This window comes from Apis laboriosa, unplaced genomic scaffold (genome assembly GCF_014066325.1).
Source record: "Apis laboriosa isolate Shangri-la unplaced genomic scaffold, ASM1406632v1 scaffold125_cov141, whole genome shotgun sequence".
Classification (NCBI taxonomy): Eukaryota; Metazoa; Arthropoda; class Insecta; order Hymenoptera; family Apidae; genus Apis; species Apis laboriosa.
In genome coordinates, this window is record NW_025221145.1 from 1,240,869 (window position 1) to 1,250,120 (window position 9,252).

Below are 9,252 nucleotides of genomic sequence, written 5' to 3' on the forward strand. Positions count from 1 at the left end.
GATATGGCATTACGCATCAGAAAACAGTACCATTTACTCCGGAACAGAACGGTTGCGCCGAATGAAAAAACAGAACTGTAGTTGACTTAGCGAGAACGTCGTTACATGCAGGAAAATTGCCAATCAAAATGTGGGCTGAAGCAGTTAATTACACTGTTTATACTTTAAATAGAACCGGAACCAGTGGAGAGAAAGGAGTAACACCTATTGAACTGTGGCTCAAGAAGAAACCGAACATTTCAAGTCTCAGAACCTTCGGAAAAGAAGTATATTTTCATATCCCTAAAGAGAAGAAACGAAAATGGGATGTCAAAGCCGAAAAAGGCATTTTCGTCGGATATGATGAAAACACAAAAGGATTCCGGATTTGGGTTCCTGAAAAAGGACAAGTTAAAATACATAGGGATGTAAGATTCACAGATCAACTTTACGAAATTAATTCAAATGAAAAATGGGAATCAGAGTCAAATACCATAATCTTTGAACATCAGAAAGATGACACAATAAATGTCGAATCAAAAACCGTTATTCAGTCCGAAAACAACGAACAAGTACATTCAGATGAAGAATCAAACGATCCAGAAGACAAAAATCAATACGAACAAGACCGACGTTTGAGAGACAGAAATAAAATACGCCGACCAGACAGACTCACATATGGAAATATTGTGATCACAGAACACTATGAACCGGAAAAGTATGATGACGCGATCACATGTAGCAACGCAATCAAATGGAAAGAAGCCATGGATGACGAAATTGATTCTTTGAGAAAAACTCAAACATGGACATTAGTAAATCCGCCATCAGACCATCAAGTCATAAATAATCGATGGACTTATAAGCTAAAAATAAATAACGATGGAAACATACAACGATTCAAGGCAAGATTCGTTGCTAGAGGTTTTAAACAAACTGCTGGAGTTGACTATCATGAAACATTTAGTTCTGTAGCTAGATTCGATTCAATAAGAACTATATTATCTATTACAGCTTCGAACAAAATGTATTTACAGCAATTTGACGTCAAGACAGCTTTTCTTCATGGAGAACTCGACGAGGTCATCTATATGCAAAGGGATACGAGGATGGAACCAACCGTGTTTGCAAGCTGAATCATAGTTTATATGGTCTAAAGCAAGCATCAAGATGTTGGAATCATCGTTTTACAGCAGTACTGAAGAAGCATGGTCTCACGTCCACCAATGCAGACTCTTGTGTATTTACAAATGGAAACGATTGAGACCGATTGATTTTAGTGATTCATATCGATGATGGACTAATTAGTGCAACAAACCAATCATCTATAAAAAAGTTAGCTGAACTCCGTAAAGAATTTGAAGTAACATCTAATGAAATAAATACATATTTGGGATTACAGATTGAGCAACTAGCAGATGATTCTATATTTTTGCAGAAGGCTTACATCAAGAAAATTTTGCAACAATTTCGGATGGAAAATGCCAATGCAGTAGCAATCCCAGCAGACCAAAACCATCAACTGTGCGTGGAGGCACATAAAAGTGGGTACAAGGAAAAATCCGAGTTCCCATATCGACAAGCGGTAGGAAGTTTAATGTATTTGTCAATGGATACTAGACCAGACATTACATTTGCAGTAAACAAAGTCAGTCAATATTTAGAAAAACCCAATAAAATTCACTGGAATGCAGTAAAGAGAATTTTCAAATATCTAAAGGGAACAACAAAATACTATATTCATTATTCATTATTCATTATTCAACTCAGTATTCATTATTCAACTCAACAGAATAATCATATTAAAGCATTCAGCGATGCAGATTACGCTAGAGACACTGAAACGAGGAAGTCCACTACTGGTTTTGTATTAAAACTAGGCGATTCCGTAGCTTGGGGTTCAACACGACAGCGAACAGTGGCTCTATCCACAACTGAAGCCGAATACATAGCAGCTAGTCAAACTGTAAAAGAGATCATATGGATGAAAAGTTTGATTAATGATCTAGTTATGTTCAAGAACATTACAACATTACAACTTTACGTGGATAATTTGAGCGCAATCAAGCTCATTAAAAACCCAGAATTTCATCGAAGAAGTAAGCACATTGACGTGCGTTATCACTTTATACGAGACAAATTTAAGGAGAAGGAGTTTCTTCTGCAACATATAGCATCGGAAGATCAGCAGGCAGACTTATTAACAAAACCTCTAAGAAAAACAATATTTGAAATACAAAGAAATCGATTGAATATCAAGAGTATCGAAGACATGATAGACATATAGAACTGTAACACTCAAACATAATAAGTATACACACACTAAACAAATTTCAGTTCACTTTTAGTGGGAGTGTTATAGAATTTAAAGTTCACTGAAATTTTATATATATATGATTTCATTATTGAATGTTGTCAGCAACATTACTATTTCATAGTTGGTAGCTATTTGTTTTTCTTCGATACACGTATTTCAAATGTTTTATAAACAGATACGCGCAATCACATATAATCAAATATATTCATTCAGCTAAACCCGTATATTTTATTTATTGTTTTCCACTGCCCAGTCAACATATATTATTATAATATAACTTATATTTATTATTTTTAACTTATATTATAATATAACTTAAAAATAAATGACTTTACATAAATCTTTAAATAAAAGTTTAAAAATGAAAAAAATTCAAATAATTATTAATATATTGTATTTTATAATATGTATTTTAAATTAAAATTTTATTATGAAAAAAATATTAAATTAATGTTTTATTCATAAGAAAAGTATTTATACATTAATTAATTTGCTAAAAATTGCATCTTAATTTTATGATTTATAATTTTATCTATCATTTTTTATTAATGATATCTTAAAATTTTTAAGCAGGATCATCATTTTAATCTGGCATTTATTTGAAAATTCTTGCATTTATTTTCAAATAGACATAATTTTCCTAGAATTATTTTGTGTGAGAATGCAACAATTATTTATCTATTCTATATATCTACATATATTTATTTTTTTCTTTTAAAAACGTGAAAACATTTATAAATTGAAGATTCCTCAGATTTCAAACATTCTCTTTTGTAAAAACTTTCGTTACAATTTTAATGAATTATTAACAAAAAACACTAATCAGTATAACTAACTGGAAAGTCTAGCTTAGTAGAATTGTGATGATAGCGTTGACTTCGTGTCATCGACCAAGCGCAAACAAATAATATATGAAAAAGAAAATATTGAATATAACAAATATTTTTTTATTGATAAAAAATTATATCGAATTAAATTGGTGATAAGTAAACTAATTAATTGTTATTCATATAAGACGAATAAATCGAATTTATTCGCCATTTAAAATGAATAAAAAGAATAAATGAATAAATGAATAAAAAGAAATGTAAAAAAAAAAAAAAATATAAAATTTTTTTAACAAATGAATGATACATAATATTTGAAATAAAAAAAATGATATATTATAACCATTAAATTAAAAACAATCATTCATTGAACATTCAATTCGAGCATTCGAACATTCAATTGAAATATGTTACTGAATGATATTTTTGGATATTTTTTCTTAACATTAACAGAAATAAATATTCTTGACAAATTTAACTCATAGCATTAAATAGATTATAAATAAAATATCATTAAATAAAATATACAATATAATATCATGGAGAATCAACTGATCACTTGTAATTCAATAATTTCAGAAGAGAATTTTGAATTATTTTTACATTAAAAATATTGGTAATCATGATTAATTTTTTTATAATAAATAAAATTCAATGTATCCATTTTCTGCTGTCACACATATTTTTTGTGCACTGTACAATGTCTTCTTGAAGGCATTGTAGCATTCCAATATTGAACATAACCCTGAGGATGTATCCATTTGTACAAATATAACCTATATACTATATCTTTGAAATGCAGAATCATCCGACTAATATTAGAATAAAATAATTATTATTAAATTATTATTATTATTATTAAATAATTTATTATTAATCAAATATTTTATTTTATCAATAATTTAAAATTTAAATTAATAATTAATCATGTTATCTTATATTGAAACTTATTTTATGGCTAATACATGGCTAATATTGTGAATATTAATGATACAGTTTTTTTTTATCGTTGATATTGTCAATGGTCTTCGATAATCAGATATCATGATCTATCTTTACTCCTGTGGGCATTAGACCTTGTTGAGTAGTTAAAGTTTGAAATTCTTTGCTATTAATGTAACTTTGATGTAATTCTTGGTATCAACTACAGCTATATATATACTTCTGTCTTTTATTAAATTGCTGATTTCGTTTCACGTGTAAAATTATTACGTGTAAAATTATTGAATCAATGTATCAAATATAGAAAATAGGGAAAAGAGAAAAAAAAAAGAAACTTATATGTATAGCTATTTTATAAGATGTTTTTATTTTTAAGTCGTCAAATTTTTTTATTTTTTATATGTTAGATAATAAAGGGATTCAATAAAGAATGGAATGATAAAAGCATACAAATAATATGTAAACAATATTATGCATTATTCTTTATAATAATGAAGTTTTTCAGAAAAGTAACATCGAAACTTATTACATTATGCATATCGTATCATGATTGTCATATATAGAATAAGATAGTCATAGAAACCTTGCAATCTTGTTGAAAAAAAACGAAATTTATTGGATTTTCAAAATTATTTGATTTTTCATCAATATATTCATTCTTATATCATATATAAGCAAATATCATTATATCATGATAATAAGAAATTGATTATAAATGAAAAAATGTAATTTAATGATATTTCGTGGATGTAGATTAATATCATAATTAATATAATAAAATAAGATCGAATAAATTTTATACAAATTTCTTCCATATACAAAATATTATACATATCATATATCATTCCTATGATTTTCTTGCTATTGTAAATATTTTTATTATTGTAAATATTTTAAATATTTTTATTGATTAGACGATATACTACATTATTTTATAATATAGATGAATAATGATTAGTCTAAGAGTAAATTTTAGTCTAAGAATAAATTTCGAAATTTTGGATATAATTTTTTTGTTAAATAATTTTTTAGTTAATACTGCTATATAAATGTTTCATAATCGAAATAACAATTGTTCTATATGGATCGAAATTAATAATTGTTTCTTTAGAACAAAAAGCGGAGAAAAAAATTGGCTAATATTGTTGAAACTATGATGTAACTGTGTAATGAGTACAAGTTATATTATTATCATAACATTTTTTTATTTTTTTGATAACATATGATACATAAAAAAATAAAATTTAACAACTACATTAAAAATAAAAGGATTTTGTAAAATATATATTATATAGTTATATAATTATATATATATAAGTTTTCTTTCTTTATTTTCATCTTGTATGTTGATTCAATGTTTAATAAAAAATAGAAATATATATATATATATATATATATATATGATATAAATTTACTAATATATAATATATAATATAATATAATATAATATACAATATAATATACAATATAATATAATATATAATAATACAATATTATATAATATAATATAAATTTACTTTTGAAAATTTAGCATAAAAGTTAATTACACAATAAAATTATATTTATTTAAAAACAATTATATTTATTAAAAATAAAAAATATTTTTTTTTATAATATATAATACTATATTTTTTTATAATACTATCGCATAATTATTTAGACTGTTGATTAAAATTTTACGTTAAAAAATAAATTTTAAAAAAATTATTAATTGTTTATAACTTTTTTTTAATATATAATATAAATAATTAATAAATGTTTTGCTAAATAGTTTTTTGAAAAGAAACAATTTTTGTTTGAAAATTTGATTATATTTTTTGTAATTTCCGAGTTGAGAATTTTTCCTTGTTATTCATTTTGTTGTAATAAAGAACTAAATTAATCTTTTTATTTTTTCTCACCTCATATTGCAAATTATTTGAATATTAAAAGAGGATTTAATTAAAGATAGAGATTTAATTAAAAAGGATTTAATTTAAGATAAGTTGAAAACATTATTAGATTTGGAGATCAAAAATAGCTAGAAATCAAAAAAATCGCATATATACTCGAAATGGTAAAGAGGACTAAAATCGAGCTAAATGCTTATAAGCAAATAATCAGAAGATCAATATAAAAGAGAAAAAGGAATACATAACATTTTGCATTCTGTTTTAGTTTTCTTTCGAACCGATGAAATGAGTAATTATTAGTTTAATCTAAGCTTTTAAATTTCTTAAATTATTTAATTGATTGATATTAAGAAAACTATTTTTCTTGTTTCATTATTTATAATCGAGTAACTATTAAGTCAAAAATTTAAATAAAGCTTATCTTTTTTTATTTTTCTATTTTCATTTTGTTTTTTTCTTTATTATAATGATATATGTAAAATAAATAAATAAATAAATAAATAAATAAATAAATAAATAAATAAATAAATAAATAAATAAGAAAAAACTAATTTTTTTAAATTTATAATATATTTATATTATAATAAATTTATAATATATTGCATCTTATTGATTATAGGATGCAATTATTTATAAAATTAATTAGTATCGAAGAATCGTATATTTCATTTTAATACAATCATAAGAAAAGAAAGTAAATTTCCCTAAATAATAATTTAAATTTACAATTTTTATTAATTTCAAAAAGAAGTATCAAGAAATCTTTGTAATCATTATTATATCATGTAATATATACATATTAAAATATATCACAATTTAATATATATTGTAATTTGAAATTTAAACTGAATAATTAAAATATTTTTTAATATATTTATTAGTATTTCTACAAGAAAAATTTGATAAAAGCAATAATTTAGATTCTTATTGTTTAATATAATTACGATATAATTTTTCTTGTTAAGTTGTTTTTGTCTTGTGTTGGCATGTTGTTTTCTCAGTTTTCTGTTGTTCTCTTCATGTTGTTCTCAAAAACAATGCAAAGGAGAAAGCTCTTCCAGGACAATGATCAATATATATATAAAAATAATCGTGATAGAAAGCTGATATAGACAAAATGATTGCAAACGATTATATTTAAATTTTTTTTCTATAATTATAAAATAATTCAAAGATTTTCTCTAACCTTGTCAATATTCTTAAAAATTGTTGAATTTTTATCGGTATTGTATTTTTTAAAAATTTTTTTTTTAATTAGACATCAATTGTAGAGTTCTTTGTAATCAAATTTAAAATTTGAGAACACAATATAAAAAAATAAATTATATTAGAAAATAAATTCTGAAATATTTTCGATTTCACAGATTTCAAAAATATATATAATTTAATATTTTTTATCAATTATATTATTATTTTGAATATTTTATATTGTAAATAATTTTTAATTTAGATAAATATAATAATCAATAATATAATCAATAATCATATACAAAATATTAATAATTAATAATTATATAATCAATATTTTGATTATTTCATTTTCATTAAAAAATTCTTATTTCGTATCCGTGAAATATGAGAATAAAATAAATTAAAATAACTTTGGACGACTTAAATTACAATAATCAAAGGAACAATGGTAAAAATATTATTGTAACTTCGATCATTTTAATTATTTAGCATTTTATATTTTATTTTATTAATTTCATGATTTCGTAGAGATTAAAATATTTCATATTCATTTTATAAGCCTATCAAAATCTATGAGAAATAAATTTTTAATATTCACTTGTTATAAAATTTTGGATATCGTTAGTACGTTATGTTTATAAGTAATGTTTAAAAAAAATCAATCGCATGTCACGATATCAAAAAATTCTGAACATGAAATCATTTCTCACAAATCGTTAAATATTGAATTCAATTATCTTGTTTTAATATATCCTATTATTTTCCTTATATATTTTATTTAAATCTTAGAAAACGAGTTAACGAAAAATTTTTAATTTTTCTTTAAGATCAAGCATTTTAAAAACATAAAATATATTCCAATTAATCTTTTTTCTTGATTAAATGGTTTATATCCAATCTTTCGGCTAAATTAAATGCCATAGATTATATGTAGTCACTTATAGGAAAAGTTATTCAAAATGTTAATTTCTACAATATATTAAAAAAAAAAAAATTATTGAAATTGAAATTATTGAAAAATTGTTTTCTAAATATTATTGATTCTTAAACAAAAATTGTTATATACTATTACAGAAAAAAATTCCTATAAAAGTGTTTAAAAAAAAAAACAAAATAATATTTCAATGATATATAAGTATAAACAATGTTCATTTTTTATTATGAAGAAATTATTAGATTGTTCAGAAGCAACAAATTTGTTAGATCGACAAGTAAAAAAATTTATATAATGAAATCATAATCATAATTTTGCTTTCAAATCAATGACGTTGTTTTCCAAACAGAAAAAAAAAACAAATAACTTTATTGTTAATTAGTTAAATATGAATGAAAACAAATGTTGCAATTATATCTAAAAATAATTCTATAATTATTATTGATGCTTATGTTGTATCGAAATGAGAAAATTTGTTTTATTCAACAAATAAGTATTTTATGTTATTCGAAAAGTAGGATTAAATATTTTCGATTAAAAGATAATTAACTAATTTTTTTAAAGTCTATTTTATTTTTTTTTTATTAATCATCAACAATCTGAATGAATTTATTTTAAATCAATTTATTGTATCTAATTTATATCTAATTACTTCTTTGTGAACAAATTATTATATTTAAAATTAAATATAATACTTTGAAAGAATTTTTATTTGTGATAAATCTTTTTATGTTATATAATGTTAACGAGATGAATTTTATAATGGAATAAAGATTTCAATAAGCATTCTATGATAATTAGATTCTTAAATTTGAAAATGTAGAACAGTAAAAAAAGGAAAAACGAAATAGTTATAGAAAATAATCTTGTTTATATAAATTTAAGATTATTTGTCACATTATATATATATATAAATCATATCATATCATATCTTATAGAATATTAAAAAAATTAATTACATAATATCTCATTTTCAAAATAATTATTAATAATTAAATTATATTATGCACCTTTTCATTTATATAAGTAATATGATAATAGTGTATTGTGTGAATTTTATATTATGAATGTTTAAAAGTCGAAGAATTTAAAATTATTAAAGATTTTACACATAGATTATTACAAAATAGTTGAAAAATCCTGCATATTTATGTTGTAAAACTGGCTGTT